Raw genomic sequence first — 24,226 nt, forward strand, 5'->3', positions numbered from 1 at the left:
ACACCTTTTATTAGGTTTCTGCTATATAATTTGGTTTGCAGGAGTTTTCTTGTTCTCCTGAGGTATTCCTTTCCAATTTTCTCTTTCATTTCTGTTGCTCTGATGGTGTCCGCTTCCAGAATTCCCAAGGATTTATAGTCGTCTTGTTCTCCTAGTGCCCTCATTTCTGTTTGGTTGGGTAGTTCCATGGCTTCTGTCGTTTCCAGTTTTCCCTTTCTTATAACTAGTTGTGCGCACTTTTCCATTCCAAATTCCATTTGGATATCTTGGCTGAAGATTCTGGTAGTGTTAATTAGTGTCTCTAGCTCCTTTCTGGTCCTTGCAAAAAGTTTCAGATTGTCCATGTACATCAGGTGGTTCATTTTTTCCTGTGTATTGGAGAACTTGTATCCGGCTTGGCACTTTCTCAGAATACTATTCAAGGGCATCATGGCTATGATGAACAGTAGTGGTGATAGCGAGTCTACTTGGAAGATGCCTCTTTGTATGTTAATTTCTGTTATGTGTTGTCCATCAGCTGTCAATTCCAATCTCCATGTTTTAATTGCATTTTCTATTACGTTGGCGATCACGGTTATTCATGCAGTGGTAAATTTGTTCTCTCAATTGTGCTGTCAGTATCTTCCACATAGTTGGTAAGCACGTGATTGGCCTATAGTTGCTAGGGACGGTTCCTTTCTCCGTGTCCTTCTGTAGCAATGTGGTTCTACCTTTTGTCATTCAGTCTGGTACGCTTGCTTCCTGTATACATCTTCTCAGGTTTTGGGTTAGCCTTTCGTGTAAGGTTGTTAATTTTTTGAACTAGTATGCATGTATCCCGTCGTGCCCTGGTGCTCTCCAGTTTGCCATTTTTCCTATGGTTTTCTTTAGGGTTTCCTTGCTGATTTCATTCACTGTTCCTTCTTCTATTTGTTGTAACTCTTCTTTCATGTCTTTCAGCCATTCGGCATTTCTATTGTGATCTCGTCGTTCTTCCCATATTTTACTCCAGTAGAGTTTTGTTTCTGTCGGATTTGGTTGTTCTGTTTTTGTTTTTCCTCCGTTCACATTTTAGTAGAATTGGCTTTCATTAGTTTCGAATGTTCTGTTGTGTTTGTATTGTTCAGATTTATATCGCCTCAATCTCGCCTTAATCTCGCTTCTTTTGCTTTTATTTTTTGGTCTAGTTCTTTATGTTTCTTGTTTAGCCTCTCCCTGTCAGTTACATTTCCAATATTCCGTTTTCTCCACATTGCTTTCTTCCTGTTGATCATTTTTGTTTCTTTTTTATGTTTTTGTGTATTTGGGTTTCTAGCCTTATTTCCCATCCACGTTTTGTTGGTCCGCTTGTCCCCGGTTGTTTTTCTGATTTGAGATTCATACTTACCATTTTGGCGCCTGCGTTGATTAGGCTCTTTAATTCTGTGATTGTATTTGTTGGGATATGTGGGAGGAGCTTGTTCACCTTTTCTGTTTATGTTTTTAATTTCTTCTGCTCTTGGTTCCTTAACGATGGGAGCTTTGTTTTTTCCTCGTTCATCAGCTGTATTATTTTATTTATTTTATTTGCTTCAATCTCTATTAGTTCTGTTTCATTGTTCTCGGTTTCCACGTTTGTAGACTTCGTTCTTTGTTGGTCCTCGGCCTTTGGTGTTTTTACTTGTGAGGCTTCAACTTGTGGGGTTGCTCTACGTGCGCTTCCGTTGGGGGATGCTTCTTGTTTAGTTTCATCATTTATTTTTCGCTGAATTTCTATTATTTCTAGTTGAGAGAGCCAATCTTTCTTGAGTATCAGTCTTGCTTGGTCCGCAATTCTTTGTTTTGTCGTATGGTAGTCACTGGATAGGTCCCATAGTTCTTTCATTCGTTTCCGATAACCTCCATATCTATATTTAGGATGGCTTCTATAATAGCATTTCATTACGAGTATATTCTTTTTTGTTGTCCATTTCTTTCCTCGTTTTTATTATTATTATTATTATTATTATTATTATTATTATTATTATTATTATTATTATTATTATTATTATTATTATTATTATCAACACATTAAAACATGAGAGAGGAATAGGCTGTGCAAAGAAGAAAGAGAGGATAAGGAAGACAGGCAAAAACATTTGAAAGGGAAATAGAGAATTGGCTAGAAAGAGAGACGGAGAGATGGAGGGAGAGAGATGGAGAGGGAAGGACGGGGAGGGAGAGAGGGAGGGAGACAGAGGTTTTTAATATAAAGACGCAAAACTCACACTATTTAACTTCTTTTATTTGGCTTTTTTGTGTCCTACGTGCATCGCCGGGTAGCCCTGCTAGTGTTTAATAACTAAAACTTTAATACCCGAGAAAAATTATGCTAACGCCTTTAAACTGTTCGCTTGAAAGTAATTTTCTCACGCGCCTCTGACAGAAACGCGATAACCTATTATACTCACTGTAACATACGTCAACACCTACTCCAAGGAGGTTATGATTTCGGTCGAGTTTGTTGATCAGGAAACTAAATTTGTTTTATTGTTTAAAAACCAACGTCCACAATAATCACCAAACTGAGCGAAAATATCGATCACGGTGTCACTTAATTTTGGGATTATATAGATCAAAGGTCAAGATCACGGAAAAATTGAACCTAAGAATTTTGGCGATAACTTCAGTTTTGTTCCACGTAGAAACTCACTAGTTGGTCCATATGATAGTCAATGAAGGCTCGCGTATTACATGACGGCTGTTTATGCATCTATCTTACCGCGCTAGTTTTTAATAGTATTTTCAAGTTAAATTCAATTTCTACAGTATTATTGTTTATCAAATTGTTAGGTGCAAGTACAGAATAGTTACAAAACACCCTCTCATCCTCATGTTAAAAATGGCTTTCTAAATAATAACGTTATTATTTTAGCACAATAACATAGATGCACACGTACCACATGATGTTTAGCTTCGACTCTGACCTTGGAATTTCCGTTCAAGGTTAAAAGTTTGATCGTATTTCTGTCTGCGATTTAAACAAGTTTGAAGTATGCGTCTGTCCGCTTTTATAGCAGTAAAGGCCATGCACAACAACAGCCTGATCAAATAACATTTGAGTTATGAGCGTTTCCATGATGTAAAATAATTTATACAATATAGAGAAGTGAGGTAGATAAAACGTTGGCCGATCCTTACGTTGTCTACAATCTGCTGACTGACATATTTTTTTGTTTCTTTAAATAAGTGGTTTCGCTTCCGTCCGCGCTAAAACGTCGGCCAGTGCCGTAGAGATGCAAGCAAATAGGAACCCTGACGTAACAGTAAACAAATATGAGTCTAAACAGATAAAGATACCGAACCAATGGAACCTACGCGATATTAGTACCTAATTCATGGGTAAGCGAATGCCGAGTTACCTGGCCTTGTCGAGTGGTCCTCAAAATGATGTTGTTCATCCATTCCAATTACAGGTAACAATCGTGCTTAAAAGGTAAACACGCGATGTTTGTTTCTCTCTCAGATCATAAAAGCTTGCAAAGTTTATTTTTTCATGGAAATCGATCCAGACAATGCAGAAAGCCACTTGATACAATTGCTAAAAATAGTCCCCAAAGCCAACGATAAGTTTTAGATTGATAGAAGCGAGAGTTATAAGCTTGCTAAAAGTAAACCCCCAATGTTTACTTTATACTCTGCGATATATATATATATATATATATATATATATATATATATATATATATATATATATATATACACTCTGTATTAACAAAACCAAGATTTCAAAAAAAAAAAAAAAGAATTGATAGCAACAAAAAGTGTATTCATTCTTAGTTACAATTGTTTCAAGACTAATTGGACAAATTCAAACATTATGGCGTTTGAAAATTTTCACATACTCAGACTCTCTTCAGACTTATTGAATAAAAAACACTTACACAATAAAACATTATGTAAAGACATTTCCCTTAAAGGAAATAAACATGCGAAAACATTTCTTTTTGATGCTATCTTTTTTTGAATACTTGGTTTTGTTAATACAGTATATGAAAGCTCAATTATGAAATATGATAATTTTGTAGCTTACAATTTAAGTCATATATTTTGGCTTAAAATTTATTGGTACATGAAAATTTACTGAATTATACAAACACAGTAAAATTCGGTAGCTGAAGAGTCCTAGAGTGAATGAAACGCGGAATATTCAGTGTAGCTTAATCGCCATATATATTTTATAAATTAATAACTTGCTCTACCTACGTATTGAGCACTTTTGAAGTAAATACTTAAAGTTTACGCATAAATCTATACTTTCGTATATTAATTTTATGTGAGTAAATTAAGTAGTTATATATATATATATATATATATATATATATATATAACTACTTAATTTACTCACATAAAATTAATATACGAAAGTATATATATATATATATATATATATATATATATATATATATATATATATATATATATATATATATATATATTTGAATGATTTGAAAACCGGAAAATTGCCCTGAAACATCTTCATTAATTATGACCGACATTGCAGCATCTACAAGAATTGAAAATACCCATTCTTTATCTTGAGGAAAAGATAGGGATTTCTTAACCTAAAGGAAAAGATGGCAATCTATAACCTCGAAGAGGGGGCAACCGAGGATAACCTGGAGGAAAATACAGCAATTCTCTACCTGTTAGAAAACTACGAGAATTCATTGCTTGGAAGACAAAAAACAGCAATTCTGAGTAGCAAATTATTATCTGGTGGAACGAGTGAAGCCATCGCAATGTATAAAGCACAAAAATTTATGTTCTCTGATAATTAGGTTTATCTGTCACTCTCCACGAGAGTCTATCATGCGAAAAATTGCTCTAAAATTTCAGACTTTTCTTTGAGTCAACGCCTTCCATCTTTGACAGTTGGTTGACTTCCCCAGTGTCCCGTGTTATTTCAGATTCTAAAGTCAGCCCGGTTGAGATCTTGGCAAGGAATAGTGGAAATTTAAAACCCAGTTAATCTCTGGATGGGGGATCATTTGTTGGAGAATTATATTTAACCTATTCAGATCTTAACTAAAGGTTAGACCGGAAGTAAATTTGACACCATGAGTAAGGATAGGAAATACACAGCCATCGTCTCAAAATACGCCCTTTTCATCTCTCTCTCTTACTAATATATATATATATATATATATATATATATATATATATATATATATATATATATATATATATATATATATAAGAACAAGTAGTTAATAAAACGTGTTAAAAAACACTTTGAAAAACAGTAAAAAAAAATTAATTTTTAAAAGTAAGCACAAAATAAGTGCATAACCCTTAATCCCCGGAGTTATATATATATATATATATATATATATATATATATATATATATATATATATATATATTCCTTTGATGTTTTGTGTTCATATTAAACCCCCCCTTTTTTTACTTAAAAAGGAAATACAACTTTCTTATGTATAGGTCGTGGAATTGCATTCATCTGCAAATGATCTAGTTAATTCGTGTATTCTTTTAAGCAATCATTTTAATTAATTCGCTATTAGTTTTTTTTTCGGGTTTCTTATTGGATGATCATCTTTAGTTAACGATTACGTGTAATTATATGCATGCAGATATTCTACATGATTTATACTTACGTGATATTGTCGTAAACCGCTATAGTAAACACAAACCTCTTTCTATATATATATTTTGTTTGTGTATATATATTTGATTAAAAATTTTTGCCTACCAAACTTCTCTGTCAGTTTTTGGTCAACAGACATAAAACTTAATATATAGAGTAATCGGACGCTGTATATTTGTGTTTTAGCCGGGGAAAATCAGTGCAAAATTGTGAAAATAAAAAAAAAATGGAATTTGTCAGGTTAAGGACGAACGACAGCATTACGAATATGCATGCGTAACGAAGTAGCTATTGGTTAATGTTTTAATTTTTAGCCTGCAGCAAGCATGTCTTCATAGCTCAGGTATTAACGTCAAGGGAAAATTAAATCGTAAGCTAAACGTTTTGGTTTCTATTCTTACTGGTGGCGCACGAGCCATTTTTTCAAGAAAATGTTGAAACCATTACTGCATATTGGGTAAATTATAATATCTATAATATAACGCTGAATGTCTGTGTGTGTATGTGTGTGCTGTCTGGTCACGAATAGGCTCCTATATGGTTGACTATTTAAAAAAAACTGATTACATATAATGATAGAAGGTGTATCGAGACATAGGAATGGGTATGTTTGATCTGGCAGAACGGCGATTCATTAACATTGTGGGGTCTGCGTTCGCGCCTGGTCCACAATCTATGGAAATAAAAAATTTAAAAATTAAAAAAAAAAAAAAAACGTTTACAAGTGTTTTTGATATAGATGTACATAAGAATGCTTTGATAAGTATGTTTTAACTTAAATAGGGATGATATAATAAAATTGTGGGATCTGCGGTCGCGCCTGGCCTCCATAGAATGAAAATAGGCACAAACTTTAATAAAGACTTTTCATATCTATCTGCGTAAGTATACTTTGATAATTATGTTTCAGTTTGAAGAAATATTGTATAATAAAATTATGGGGTGTTCGTTCGCGCCTGACCTCCATAGAATGGAAATATGTCACAAAGTTTAACAAGGTTTTTTAATATAGATCCACAGAATATTGTAATAAGTGTTTCAGTGTGAAGAGGTATGGTATAATAAATTATAGGGTTTATCTATTTTATTTTTACTTTCATCATATTTTGCTTTGATTTTGATACCCCCAAATTCGAAGCTATCTCTTTACAACCCTTCCTTTTCATAAGCTTTCATACTTTCATAAATCAGAGTCCATTTTCTGTAGGCTATTGTTGAACCCAGTCAACGACGGGTACTTTTGTTAGTAGTATAATGTAATATAACATAACATAATATAATATAATAATAAATACGAAATTTGCATTAATCAAAATATCATGCTTAAGCGTATTGTATGACCGGGCAATTACGGGAGACTTGCTAGTATATATATATATATATATATATATATATATATATATATATATATATATATATAGTTATAAAAATATACATGGCAATTAAGCTACACAGAAGATTCCGCGATTCATTCTCGTGAGAATTTGTCAGGCTTATATATATATATATATATATATATATATATATATATATATATATATATATATATATATATATATATCAGAGAAGTCACAGATTAGAGATACAGTGAATTATTCCGTCAGATATTACATTGAGGTAATACTTTCAGGATATTCCTAGCCAAAAAGGTAAAGCTCAATATGTAAAAGTTAGAGCAACATATAAGTTTAATGATTAAAGTTTAATTCTGCCAAGAAAAATATATACAAATATATTTCAGTTAAGAGTTTATTGTTGGAAACAAGGAATATATAGAGAAAAATTATGTTTATTTCCTTAATCCATGCATTGTCAATAATGGCTCACATCATCAGAGGAAATGAATTGCATTTGCTAATTTTGCTAATTGCATTTAATCATTAAACTTATATATATATATATATATATATATATATATATATATATATATATATATATATATATAATCTTCTCTGCCTGTTTGTTTGTCTGTGTGGGGAACTGTCTCTATCAATCTACTCTGTCATTTTTGATCCACAGAGTTAAAGCTTAATATACTGGAGACTTGGTTGCCCTAATTATAACGATAAAAAAAAAAAAAAAAACGAACGGAGCGAAAGAAATATATTACAAAATTTTTTTTTGTTATAACAGATTGGATGCTCTCCTTGGCCCGTCGTTGTATTAAACTGTCGTTGGCTGGCAAGCTGCCTCTTTATGTTATAATGTCCTGCATAAACGATCATTTCGCATAATATTAAAAAAATATATTGGTCAACTCGACGTCATTAAACGCACATAGCCTTAATAATCACCGTGATAGGAAGCACATTTTGTCCTCGAGTTCTTTTTTAGCCTTTATAATTATTGACTTTTAATAAAAAATAAACGACAGAGTAATCGTAAGTTTTTTAAATGTCGAGAAAAGTATACAGTTTGTCCTGAAAAGGACAGACTGATCATAAGTTTACTAATTCGTTTTACATTTATGTTTTCTGTTTAAGTATGTTTAGCGAGTCGGTACATCCGTAATACTAGTGTCGTACCGAGCTGTGAGTGTGTGGAAGTTATATATTTCAATAAAAAATGCGAGCATCAAAAGTAATACTGTTAAGCTTAAACATGGAAATGTAAAGGACTATTGTGTTAAAACTGGAAAAGAAAAGGACAAGATATTCTAGTAAAAAATATAATAAATTTATAACTTAAAATATTGCAGCATTGAGAATCGATTATATAATGTTATAAATTGAATTAAAAAAAAAGATTTAATGCTGTAATATTTTAAGTTAAAAATTTATTATATTTTTTACTAGAATATCTTGTCTTTTTCTTTTCCAGTTTTACAAACTAGTCCTTTACTTTTCCATGTTTAATCTTTACTATAATACTTTACATGCCCTCCTATTGTTTTTTTAATCCATGATTTTTCCAGGCTTCCAATAAATTCACTTGTTCTTTGTTTAATTTCAGTCTTATATTTTTGCCTCCATAAACACATATGTAATAACGATGTACGGCACTCGACTGCTTGTAATAAAATTTCCCGATTATCTTCCTTTTATGCGTTCATTAGTGAATTAGTAGCAACAGTAGTTGCTGAAGAAACGTGGTTGCTATGGAAACCAGTCATGTAAAACGTCGCTTGCCTTATATTTTTTATTACGATATGAACACACGAAAATCCATCATAACTTTTGTTTTACTGAACGAAAATTCAAAAAATATTTTTTCACAATAAAGCTGAGAAAGTGATCTATAAACTGTAATAAATGTTTGAAATTTGGTCGAAAAATGAATGAGCGGTGAAGCTTGAAAACTGCCACTTAACCGTATATTCAAACACGGTAGTGTTTGAATGATATATATATATATATATATATATATATATATATGTGTGTGTGTATATATATATATTACTGTCAGGTCATGTCATATGCTGCTGGTACCATGTAACCCAGTACTACCTGCCTCATGGTCGGGTCACCGGCGACTAAACTGGTTCCCCCACCAGACTTGTTTGGTGAGGAGGGCGGCTAGTCTCCCTGAAGGATTAAAAACAAGACCTTCCAAAGGGCGAATGAACTCTTTTTCTGGGTTAACCGCCAACTAGCACCGTGTATATTTGTGTGTGTGTATATGTGTATTGGGGTGGAGAGGGCTCCCGTAAGCCGTGGTGAAGGCAACCTTTCTAGGAGAAGTTAATCTCTGATTTAAAAAACCATAAAGCAGAAGACCATTACCCGCATTAAGCTGGTGTGCAGTTTAATTTGTTGCTGGCTATCTTGCTCTTGCTTGTTGCTGGATCTCAACATTTTAACCGAGAGAGAGACTTAGCTGTTGTACAAAGCTAAGACTCTGTAACATCATCTTTGTATAGATACTCCCTCAGGCATTTGGGCTCATGAATTTTAAATGTCTGAGGGAGTGGCAACCGTCTGACAAGACGTTGTAATCATCATATATATATATATGTATATATGTATATATATACATACATGAGTGGGCCAAAATAAGGGTCCTATCTTTAAAGTTGAATAACTTCCACAAAATAAAAGTTAAACTCACCAAACTATGTGTGTGTAGACTTACCCTTCCGAGATTTTTTGAAATAAACAAAACAAATTTTGGCCGAAAACACTTCTTAAAAACTTACAAAAACTAAAGTATTGTTTTTTACACTGTTTTGAGTTTTTTAAGCAAAAATAATGTTTTCTAAATGGGCGCCGTTGGCGGCTTCACACTCTTCGGCTCTTTTTAAAACATTTTCCATAACAGTTTGCAACATCTGAGGACTTATGGCTCTTATTTCTGCTTCAATATTTGCTTTCAGTTCCTCAACATTGTTTAGTTTATTGGTATAAACCTTTTCTTTGAGGTAACCCCATAAGAAGAAGTCAGGAGCTGTAAGGTCGGGTTATCGTGGAGGCCATTGAATTTCGCAACTGCGAGAGATAATCTGATTTCCAAATATACCCTGTAAAAGTGTAAGGGTATCTCTCGCAGTGTGTGCTGTGGCTCCATCCTGTTGGAACCACATTCTGTCAGGTTTGGCGGCAACCCACGGTTGCAAGAAATTTTGCAGCATTTCTCGGTAGCGGTCACCCGTTACTGTTACCTGATTTCCGGCATCGTCTTCAAAGAAATAGGGGCCAATTATCTCTTCAGCAGTAACGCCACACCACACCGTGCACTTGAGTGGATGTAATGTGTGCTGCTTAATTATCCTTGGGTTCTCCGTACCCTATATTCGGCAATTTTGTTTATTGATGAACCCATCAAGATGAAAATGGGCTTCATCCGACATTATTAGTTTTTTGAGAAAATCGGGATCATCATTGGCCAAATCCTGGAGTCGCATAGCGTACTCACGTCTTTTTTCATTATCTCGAGGTTGAAGTTCTTGAACTAGCTGCACTTTATATTCTCCGAAGTGAGGTTTGAGAAATGCCAAGTTCTTTTGATCTCCTCCTTGTGGATGTGGATGCATCCTCCTCCAAACTTCTCTCCAATTCCTCGAAATTTTGAGCTGTTCGTACAGTACGAGGCCTACCACTTCTCGCCATGTCGGATATTCCTTGTTGGTCCCTAAAACGAGCAATAATTCCTCGGGTTGCTTTTGCCGAAGGAGAGTTTCTGGTGTTGTAATGACGCCGATAGATGAGTTGAGTCTCCGAAATCTACTCATTGGATTTAAAGTACCACTCTATTATGAGGGTACATTCCTTAGGGCTAATACGGCTCATGCTTGCTTCGGAAGGGGTCCTTTACTTATTCTGAAAAAAAAAAATCAATAAATAAAAAAGTTATGAGTTTTTAAAAATAGGACGCTTATTTTGGCCCACCCTGTATATACATATATATATATATATATATACATATATATATATACATATACATACATATATATATACACATATATATATACATATATATACATACATATATACATATATATATACATATATATATACATATATATATACGTATATATATACATATTCTTGGCCTTCGGGCCAAGATCACAGTGTAGTGTCTGTTCCGGCAGATGCTGCAAGCAATGACTAGCTATGACAAGCAAAGACCAGATGTGGGGGCAACCCCACATGCCTGACCTTTAACCAGCTCCCATTTCCCACCTCTCAGGAGCTGGTCCCCATTTTCCCTTCCCCCTCCCTTCACTCCTCACATTAAAAATCGACCTTGTGCCTAATTTGCTCGGTGGGGGAGCAAATAAATACCATCTGTCCTTCAGATGCTGCACTTCTGTTTCTTGTTCTCTTTCGGTGGAGGAGAAATCCTTCACGACTGAGACAATTTTTATTTTTGTACCTTTTCTCCACGTTAAAAAACGACCCTGGTGTCTAACTCTGTCCCGTGGGGAGGCATAGTAAATAGGTACATATATATATATATATATATATATATATATATATATATATATATATATATATAAACATACATATATGTATACACATATATATATATATATATATATACATATATACATATATACATATATATATACGGATATACGGATATATATATATATACGGATTGTTAAAAATATATATATATGTATATATATATATGTATATATATATTTTCTGTACAGAAAGTTGTTAGTTGAGACAGGTCATTGGTACCGTCGGTTTCAAGCCCGATAATAAGGCCCGTTTAAGGTATCCTTATCGAGCTCTCTTCAGCCAATATTCCTTTTAATTGAGCACTCTGCTGGAATTCTTTTTCCAAAAAAACTAATCATATATGTATATATATGTATATTTATGTATATATATGTACACACACACACACACACACACACACACACACACACACATATATATATATATATATATATATATATATATACCATCTATATATATATATATATATATATATATATACATATATAAACATACATATATGTATACACATATATATATATATATATATATACATATATACATATATACATATATATATACGGATATACGGATATATATATATATACGGATTGTTCAAAATATATATATATATATATATATATATATATATATATATATATATATATATATATATATATATATATATATATATATATATATATATATATATATATATATATATATATATATATATATATATATATATATATATATATATATATATATATATATATATATATATATATATATATATATATATATATATATATATATATATATATATATATATATATATATATATATATATATATATATATATATATATATATATATATATATATATATATATATATATATATATATATATATATATATATATATATATATATATATATATATATATATATATATATATATATATATATATATATATATATATATATATATATATATATATATATATATATATATATATATATATATATATATATATATATATATATATATATATATATATATATATATATATATATATATATATATATATATATATATATATATATATATATATATATATATATATATATATATATATATATATATATATATATATATATATATATATATATATATATATATATATATATATATATATATATATATATATATATATATATTTGAACAATCCGAAACAAAGTGTCTTGTCATGAAAAAAAAAAAAAAAGAAATACGGGAGAAGAAAAGTTGTTCAGCTCTGAAATGTCGAAACGAGGCAAGCCGAGTCAGTACGAGGTTAAAAAACAAAACCAAAAAACATGAACCCTAAACTTTGCTGTTTAATTAGGTGGAGGTGGTGGCAGGGAGTAGAAAGGGTATGTGTCGGGGATGGGGGAGACGGGGCGATGTTTGTGGCTCAGGGCTGAATAACACAAGCAGCAGTAGCAATAGCAAGCTTGGCAGAATGCCGTTGTTGTTGTCGTCATACGAATTGCTAAAAAAAAAAAAAACTTTAAAACCTGAGAGAAGTTTTTAAAAAGGATGAAGGGAACCCAACAAACATTCATTTAAAACTTTGCACAAATACACGGAGTTACATGAGATAAAAAACAATGGCATAAAAAATGTTTAAACCAAAATTTGCCTGATATGTGTCATTATTTCATACTAGCAGACTGCCCGGCGTTTCCCGGTCGTAAAATACATTTATATATGATATTTTAATTTACACAGAGTTTGTATTTATTATTATTATGGCTATGACAACAGCATATTCTTTTCATTGTTTTGACTCTCGGGTATATATCCGACACAGTTATACACAATTAATCAACCAAGCATCACCACTCTACATAAAAACATATAAGATATCAATGAATATATACCTGAGAATCAAAACAACGAAAATAATATGCTGTTGTCATAGTTCTAATTATTACAGAGCCAATTCTCTAAGGATTATTATATTGTATGCAGTATAAAGTAGTGTTCGCTCGCCGTTGCCAGGTCCTAAATTACGCTTAAATATGCTATTTAAATTTATGAAGATTTCCTTTATATTATTAAAGAGCCAATTCTCTATTAATCATTATATTGTATCCAATATATATTAATGGCTTTGTTACAGGAAAGGGCTGTCCCCTTTCCACGTAAATAAGAAGAATATTAGATAAGTGAAAATGAGATTAGGATAAGCTTAGAATCGAACCTTGTAGGCAAGGTTAAGGAATGTTAGAAAATAAGATTATTGTTAAGTCTGATTATTAAATATATCAGTAAAAGAATGAAGAATGAAAATTAAAAATATATTGTTAAAAAATAGGTTAGGCAAAAAAATAGGTTAGGAGAGGATTCTTTGTTTGCATAAGTGTGTTTTGGACAAGCATGCATAGCCACGTGAATTAGTCACGTTTGAAAAACACACTTCTGACGTCATAGACAAAGGACGATTCTTCATATAGTTCTATGGGTTCGAATTTCAGAGCCAGTCTGAAAAGAGTCAGACAGTCAGTCAGAGAGAGAGAGAGAGAGAGAGAGAGAGAGAGAGAGAGAGAGAGAGAGAGAGAGAGAGAGAGAGAGAGAGAGAGAGAGTTGAGAGTCAGACAGTTGGCAGTCAGTGATCAGCCTACCCTTTGGAAGCGAAAGGCAGAACAGTAAACTATGTAGATCCCAAATTTGAATTCCTGACGTCATCATCATTCGACCGGTCCAAAGAATAAGGAATCGTCATTGTGCTTGTGTAACTGTTGTCATGTGCCATCTTTCAACACTCAAAAGGTAATGTGTTAATCATTTGTAATGAACATTGCGTAACCCTTCGAGGATTATGCATCTCCCCTCCTCTGTGTTAAGAACTTATATATAGCTTCCCGGCTTGGCTTGGTCGTAAATTATGCTTAAACATGACATTTTAATTAATGCAGATATCGTATGTATTATTATAGAGTCAATACCCTATTGATTATAATATTGTACCCAGTATGAAGTAGTGATTTCATAAGTTTAAAAGCATATATACCACCGTGCCATAAGCTAGAATCGAACCCAGCATTATTCGCTACCATCTGAGCTAAGTCTCCATGCATATAAAAATATTACAAATTAACCGACTTTAACGTAAAATGTATATTTGCGCATGCGTAAAGTAAAGGAGCACTTTGCGTCAAATTAAATGTTTCAATTTTGACTTCCTAGCAGCTATTTTAACCGGATAAAAACAGATCCGAATCCCATACATATCAAGTTTCAAGTCTGTACACCAACAATTAACAGAGTAGTTTGGTAGCGACCGTTCCGCACACACCTACAGACATGCTCATTTTTGTGTCTCAGAATACCTCAAAACGAAACCGTTATTTTAATTTATTTATCATCGGTAAAGCTATTTTTTCTATGTCGTCGCTTAGCAACAATAATAGAACAACGGGCCATGAAATTTCTACTGTGGGTAAGTTGATAGCTTGTTTTCTTTTTCCTTTTTTATTTATTTATTTTTTTTTGCATGACGTGGTCTGTAGATTCAAACTTCGCACGTAAATTTCCTAAATGTTTTATCATTAACTGCAAAGAATGTTATAAAACTTGAAAATTTACGTACTTTGTTTTTCTTTCCTTTTTTGCATTCGTGGTCTGTAGGTTCAAATCTCGCACATAAATATCTTCATAGTTTTTTTTCTCGTTAACTGGAAGAAGTTTATATAAAATAATTTTATAAAAGGAACAGTAAGTTCTCTAGAGTGCAATGTAGAATAACATATATTTTGGAATAAGTTACTGCATAGAGGCATGTGGAGCTTCCTCCCGGGCGATTTCGCGGATTTCGATAACAATAAAAAAAATATAGGAGTGTGAAATATTCGTTGATTATCATTCAATTCCGGGCAATGTCGGGTCTCCCTGCTAGTTATTTTAATAAACGAAATCTGAACAGAAAAATTGTTTTTAAAATTAATTATAATTAATGTACATGAAGAAATAAAAGGTAGACCGTGGATTTGAGTGCATTTTCGATTTTGCCGATTTTAGCGTCCCTAATTTACTTTCCAATTTGGTACTTTGTCCGCTTCCAGGCTTTATTTTATCATATAGATATTTTAGACTTTAGATTGGGGTTCTGTTTCACGCATAAATTGAACATAAACGCTCACCAAATCCTAGAGCCGATGTCGTTTGAACTGTTAACATTTTGTAGTTTTTGGTAAATGTGAAGTTTTTAAATTTGGGTTGAGGAAGGGGTCTGTTGTTACCTTTACTTAAAATTAATGATAGGATTAATCGATAAACGTGATAATACTTTTATCGCCAAATTTTTCAGGCTATTTTTTTTTTTATAGAAATCGCAGACCTTTGCCATTTAGAAATTCGTCATGTGTATGCCTTAAATATTTTGATTTCATTGCGCATGCGTTCAAGATTCTTATCAATCGTCTTGATTATATCCTCTTTAAACGCTATCCAGTTAAAAATTCTGCAGAGAACTCACTGCTCAGTTTACGTTAAATTCACAAGGGAGTTTGATCCCCCACTATAAATTCTAAAATTTTGAATATTTTATTTTTTGTCATGTTTTGTCAGGGTGGTTTCAATGAGAGTAGATCTTGGGTTTACTTTTAGCAATTGCGTAACTTTCGTTCCCCTTACTTTGTCCTTTAGTCCTCACATTCCATGGGAAAATTTTCTGACACAAATCCCGCTTCCTTCTCTGAGGGCATCCCGGGTCTGTGCATGTGCTCATTCTTTTTATATTCTTTTCCCTTCTTCCTTGATGTGAGGTCATTTTGCGCACGGCTCGGTCATTTGCATACAGCAGCCTTACGCGCGTCACCGATCTGTTGGAGTTACACAAGTTTGATGAGTTCTCACCACCGATCATTTATTGCGAAATAAATTTCATGAAAGGATGGTCAGCGAGACGAAACTCCTTTTTTTTTTTTTTTTTTTTTGGTGAGACTGAGATAGAAAGACGGCGTCAATATAGGCGTTTCCTAGCTTAGTGTTTTCTTTAGCTGATGTCTAATTCAAATTTATTCAGACGGAGTTTCCAGAAATCAAGGGGTCCACTATTTGGGATTAACACTTGATCTCTGTACGAGCCTACACAGCTAATGAAATGTTGCGTTAAGTTCTTTATCTAAAAAACACTGAGTTTGTAAGGACATTAAGAACGTAATTTTCCTTTCCTCAATTAACCATTTTAACATGTAATAACTAGGGCTATGACAACAGCATATTCTTTTCATTGTTTTGACTCTCGGGTATATATCCGACACAGTTAGACATAATTAATCAACCGAGGATCACATCACTCTACATAAAAACATATAAGATATCAATGGATACATACTCGAGAGTCAAAACAAGGAAAATAATATGCTGTTGTCATAGCTCTAATTATTATAGTCAATCCTCTATAGATTATTATATTGTATGCAGTATATAGTAGTGTTCGCTCGGCGTTGTCAGGTCCTAAATTACGCTTAAATATGCTAAAACCACATCATTTAATATAAAAGCATATAAATTATCAACGAATACACACTCGAGAGTCAAAACAATAAAAAGAATATGCTGTTGTCAGAGCCCTAGTTATAAGATATCTTTCGCTGTGGTCTCTTGATCTTGCTGGATTCCAGGACAAGAATTTATCTAGTCTGGTGGAGTATCCAGCTTCGTGTTGTTATTTGAGGTAACGTCACTTGAAGAAGGTGCACCATAGGTCGTTAAAGCTTATGTAAGTTAGCCATTGTGGAATCTTATTTGGGCTGCAAATCCTATATGATTTTGAATATTTGGTCAGGGTTTACTTCTAGGGAAAAAGTATTCTCATGCCAGGTTGTTCTGACAAACCCTTGTACAGAGAGACCTTAGACACTCGAGGATAGTGTTTAGTAGGCATTCAATTTCTCTCCAATTCCACTCGTAATATTTTTGTATGTGTTCCTTATATTTAATGTAGGTGTGATGAGGTATGCCATCGATCATTTACCGTGTAATAAATTCCGTAGGAGGGTGTCACCCAAAATATCTGACACTTCACCAAAAGACACTATTAAGCCGAAGCTTTCTTCTTCTTTTTTCAACTGGGACGTTTACCTCGGTCCCTCAAAACAACAGTCTAGACCGAGGATCTCTAAACTACAGCCCGCAGGCCAGATCCGGCCCGCCAAAGTAATTAATCCAGTCCGTGGAGCTTTTACTGAAAACGAGAAGAATAGTTAGGAAAAATGAAAAAAATAGAAATGTGTGATAATAGTATAGTAGGTATTTTATTTATTTTATTTTATTTATTTATTTATTTATTTATTTTATTTATTTATTTTATTCATTTATTTTATTTATTTATTTATTTTATTTATTTATTTATTTTATTTATTTATTTTATTTATTTTATTTATTTATTTATTTTATTTATTTATTTTATCTATTTATTTTATTTATTTATTTTATTTATTTATTTTATTTATTTATTTATTTATTTATTTTATTTATTTATTTATTTTATTTATTTATTTTATTTATTTATTTTATTTATTTATTTATTTTTTATTTATTTATTTATTTTATTTATTTATTTTATTTATTTATTTATTTATTTTATTTATTTATTTTATTTATTTTATTTATTTATTTATTTTATTTATTTATTTTATTTATTTATATTATTTATTTATTTATTTTATTTATTCATGTATTTATTTTATTTATTTATTTTATTTATTTATTTATTGTATTTATTTATTCTATTTATTTATTTATTTTATTTATTTATTTATTTTATTTATTTATTTTATTTATTTATTTTATGTATTTATTTTATGTATTTATTTATTTTATTTATTTATTTATTTATTTTATTTATTTATTGTTCAGAAACTGATTAAAAAATTAAGTTTTGGTGAACTAGTTTCACTGAAAACAGTACAAAACACGTCCAAATCATTTTTTTATTTTAGCCTGCGTAGCTTTAAAAATCAGTAATAAGGCCCCTCGCCTAAACATTTAAGAGACCCCTGGTCTAGACCATTCTTATAAGGACTTTTTCTCTGTTTATTATGGAGTAATGCAATACTGTGCAGTACTAGGAGGTTCACACTCTCAGGCTTTGTCCTCTCACTGAGAAAAGGAATTAGATTTTTTTTTCAATCGCCTGAGGCGGCCCTACCGAAAAATGCCGACGAGGCTGCGCATGCACTTTTTCAGGTCAGAATGCCCCATCCCCGAGGGCGCTGACTTTTAAATTCCATTTTCTGACCCCGATGTCATATTTCTCGCAGTGGGAGAGAAATACCTCAGTGATCGATCGGAAAGACCATGTTTGTATGGACGTTTCTTGATTCAGTGCTTCTTTCGGCTAATGTCAAGTATTATCCGTAACATTTTTTTTATATGCCATCAAGTGACGCTTCTAGGTGTTTCGTTAATGTCCAAACTGTAAATCCGCGGAGAAAGATACATTTCGCACTGGCCTTAAAAAGTCCCTCTAAGAGGTAACTTCTACATAGTGTGCAGTCCATTCCATCATCGTTTACGCATTTTGATGTCTCTTTCCGCTGACTGGATGTTGCTGTCTCGGTAAACAAATTTCTGAACTTATAAACGTGCGTTGTATGCGTCCACTCTAATGTTCGTGCTTCTACTCTTGTTAAAAGCAGAGGTGCACTTGTGAATGAAATGCAAGAAACAAAATAACAGGGTCAATTGGAAAAAGATAAAATAATCAGCGGATGTACCAAAAGGTTATTTAAATACAAATGAATTTAACATCAGAGGGCCACGTGCACGAGAGAACAACATAAACATGATCGAATGTCAAAAGATAAAGTAAATATTGAGTGTTATTGTTTACAAACCAGTGCAATCGAATCACACCTATCGAAGAAAAATCAAATAGGCAGATGGCAAAAATTTGGCTGACTATTGATCTATCTGGCACCGTTTTGATTTCTGTGTCCAGCTCAGGAAGAATACAATTCAACAGCAGCATATTATATATTTCGAGGCTATTCAGTTATTGTAGTGGCTTACATGTATATTATCAGCCCTCTAAAAAGCGCTTGCACCATAGCCAAGTGGTTAATGTCGCCGATAATCGAAACGAACATTGTAAATTCGATCCGGGTGATGATCTAGTCTCACTGAAGAACTGTGATACAGCGAAACAGACACTCTTATCGTGTTGAACTCTGTTGTTTATGATTTTGCAAATAACCGTTAGTGATAATGTAAAGCTCCTTGTCAATAAACGAATGGAGCACTCTCTAGTGGTCGACAATGTTTGTAAAAAGTATTATGATATCATTAGCAAACAACGTTATCTCCGTAGTCAAGTGGTTAAATGCCGATGATCAACTATGGTCGTAAGTTCGATCTCAGTTAAGTGGATGCCAAGCTACTGGAATTGAATAGTTGTGATATAGCAAAACGGTCAGTCTGTTGATAATGATATTTGTATTCATATATAATGGTATTACTTTATTCTAAAAAAAATATATTGTTATTTTTATTTTTGAAACAAATTTGATTCTACAAAATTGATCAACATATATATATATATATATATATATATATATATATATATGTATAGTAAGTTATGAAAAGATATATGGCAATTAAGCTACACAGAATATTCCGCGTTTCATTCTAGTGAGAATTCGTCAGGCTTGTTCACGAGAATGAAACGCGGAATATTCTTCTGTGTAGCTTACTTGCCACATATATTTTCACAACTTAGCTCTATGTATTGAGCACTGTTGAAGAAAATACTGCAAAATTTATGCATAAAATTATGTCTCTGTATATTAATTTATTGAATTAAATGAAGTAATTATATATATATATATATATATATATATATATATGTTTGTGTGTTTGTGTGTGTGTTTGTGTGTGTGTGTTTGATAAAATGTTTTTCAATTATATTTCACTCTTTGTGTATACCAATGCGTTTTGCTTAAAAGCTTAATGTATGTTAATATAACAATAGAGCACGTATACATACATATATATATATATATATATATATATATATATATATATATATATATATATATATATATATATATATATATATAAACCGTATAGTTACATTCCAAAATCCAAATATTTATTTTTCATGCAAAACAGCTCCCCCAGCATGTCAAAATTTCGGTACATTTTTTGATGATCCGTTTAGTTATTGAACAAGAAATGTTTATTATGATGTCAATACCGATTTTTTTCGTGCATATACTCATCAGAAAAATTAGAAATTCTTTGTTTAGAAGAAAAAATGCATGACATTATAGTGTCGAACGAAGAAAAAATAGAGAAAGAAAATTCATAGAAGACTCAACATCGTGGGTTTGTTCCGGGTATTAAAACTCTGAAACAGCTACGTGGCAAACGGGTGATGATTCCCGTTTTCTTTTTAAAAATTAAAGATAAGGTTTTTTTTTCACTATCAAATAGTTGAATTCCCTTTTCTAATTGTGAATATACTAGCAATAAATCGGCTGGGACAAGTGATAAGTTTGGGATATGTTGAACTTAGTATATCTAAGAATTTAAACTGCACTTATTTTATTTAATATTATATCTTTAATATGAAATACTCTAAATTTCTGTTGACTATATATCTATAATATAAAGCTGAATGTGTGTATGTGTGTGTGTGTGTGTGTGTGTGTGCCTGGTCACGAATAGGCCCCTATATGCTTGACTATTTAAAAAAACTGATTACATATAATCATAGAAGATTATCGAGACACAGGAATGGGTATGTTTAATCTGGCAGAACGGTTGTTCATTAAAATTGCGGGGTCTGCGTTCGCGCCTGGTCCACAAAGTATGGAAATAAAAAAAATAAAAATAAAACAGTTACAATTTTTTTTTATATAGATGTATATAATAATAGTTTGATAAGTATGTTTTAACTTAAATAGGGATGGTATAATAAGATTGTGGGGTCTGCGTTCGCGCCTGGCCTCCATACAATGGAAATAGACACAAACTTTAACAAAGACTTTTCATATCTATCTGCATAAGTATACTTTGATAATTATGTTTCAGTTTGCAGAAATATAGTATGATAAATTTATGGGGTGTTCGTTCGCGCCTGACCTCCATAGAATGGAAATATGTCACAAAGTTTAACAAGGTTTTTTTAAAACAGATCCACAGAATATTGTGATAAGTATTTCAGTGTGAACAGGTATGGTATAATAAATTATGGGGTTTATCTATTTTATTTGTACTTTCATCAGATTTTGCTTTGGTTTTGATACCCCCAAATTCGAAGCTATCTCTTTACAACCCTTTCTTTTCATAACGTATCATACTTTCATAAATCAGAGTCCATTTTCTGTAGGCTGTTTTTGAACTCAGTCAACGACGGGTACCTTTGCTATTATATATATATATATATATATATATATATATATATATATATATATATATATATATAGTTGTAAATTATATTCTCACGAGAATGAAACGCGGAATATTCTGTGTAGCTTAATTGCCATATATATTTTTATAACTTCCTACCTAGCTCTACCTATGTATTGAGCTCTGTTAAAGTAAATACTAAAAATGTACGCATAAAATTATATTTCCATAAATGAAGTAGTTATACATATACATATACCAATATATACATATATGTACATATATATATACATATATGTACATATATATACATATATACGTATATATATAATATATATATATATATATATATATATATATATATATATATATATATACATTATAAATAGGGTGTTTTTAGAGGCGGCGAACTTTATACTGACAAGATTTTTTTTACTTGAAGATTTGGAAACTATCGTTTATTTTGAGTTCATCTTCGTTTGGCAATTCGTTATGTTGTCTCAATAGGATGTGCCCAAACGCCACACAGAGAGAAACTTTTGTTGAACGGATAATTTCACGAAATGCACCTTTCAACAAGCCAGTACCGTTAGGGCGATTAACCCTATTCAAATAGTTTTGAAAGGGATATGTGAAGTTGCATGCCTACGTTGATAAAGCAGACGCAATAGACCAGTTGGAAGATAACATTCGGCGCGTAGTTGCCGAAATGTAGTCGAATTTAATGCGTAGATTTTGTGAAAACTGGACCCCAAGATTACGCCATATATGCGAAATTGTATTTCAATTATAAATACTAAAAAATAATCCTTGGGGTATATTTGCATGATAAAAATATATTCTGTGATTTATTTTAATTGAAAGCTTACCACCTCTAAATAAGCACACACTATACACAGAAAAAGAGAATGGGAGAGAGAGAGAGAGAGAGAGAGAGAGAGAGAGAGAGAGAGAGAGACAGAGACAGAGACAGAGAGACAGACAGACAGACAGACAGACAGACAGAGACAAAGAGAGAGTGAGAGATGAGGAGAGAGAGAGGGAGTCTACTGAAATCAACTGCATTATCAGCAGCAGTCGGAAGTCCTGAGTAGACTCTATGATTATAGAAACGCTTCTCCGCTGTTTAGGTGAGTTATTCGACCTGCTCATTAAGAAAAGAACAAATAAATGGAGAGAGAGAGAGAGAGAGAGAGAGAGAGAGAGAGAGAGAGAGAGAGAGAGAGACTAATAGAAGTTATATTCATTTATTTAACTACACACGACTTTGCACAACAGCAAATTCTGGGAACATGTTTACCAGAAAAAACAGTTGGAAATAAGTCATACACTATCCACTATGACTGCAATTTCTACAGCTAAATACCAGGTGCACAGAGCTATTAAACCTGACATAATGGGGCAAGAAGGAGAAAGAAGCAACCTTAGTAGAAGTTAGTGTTCCCAATGATGCTGGGTCAAACATAGCTGAGAGGGAAAAGATAACGAAATACCAAGGTTCTTTGTACGACATGAAAAGAAACTGGAATCTTAGGAAGATCTCTATACTTACAGTAATTATAGGAGCAACCGACTTCACGAAAAAGAGGTTAAAAAACTATCGGGTAAATATATTCGTTGAACAAAGAGAAAGAGTGTTACAAACAATTGCACGTAAAGGAAAGGTTAGAATCTTAAAAAGATCTTTTGGTTGGAATATCCGCGATAGCGGGTAAATTTATGGTTGGATGAATAATACCCAGCTAGAAAACTAATAAGAAAATTTAAAAAAAAGGAAAATCATATTTGATCTACTTCGTTTGAGTATACTACTACTACTACTACTACTACTACTACTACTACTACTACTACTACTACTACAGCAAACACACACACACACACACGCACACACACGTATATATGTGTAATGAATGATTGACAAAAGTTTATTCAAAAGTTCATGATGTTAACCATCTTATAATTTATTCCTTTAATTTAGTGTACATTTACAATTATTGACAGTATCTGTTTCGTAGAACAAAATCAATCACTTAATTATTATATCAATCAGTGATTCTATTTCGCCTTTAACTCCTCAAAAGAAATAGCAACAATCAATCCATCAAAAGGAGATAAAGTGCAATTTGACATGATTAAAATCCGAAAATTGGAAGAGAAGCTGTAAATACCTTGTACGTTTATATTACGCCATTTTGAATTTAGAAATTTTCTCTGATTGATATATTTTTTAACTGATTGGTATAATAATAAGGTGATTGATTTTGTGCTACGAAACAGATACTGTCATGAATTGTAAATGTCAGCTGAATTAAAGGAATAAATTATAAGATGG

This window comes from Euprymna scolopes, chromosome 30, assembly GCF_053919585.1.
Source record: "Euprymna scolopes isolate OS-2025 chromosome 30, ASM5391958v1, whole genome shotgun sequence".
In the NCBI taxonomy this organism is placed as follows: Eukaryota; Metazoa; Mollusca; class Cephalopoda; order Sepiida; family Sepiolidae; genus Euprymna; species Euprymna scolopes.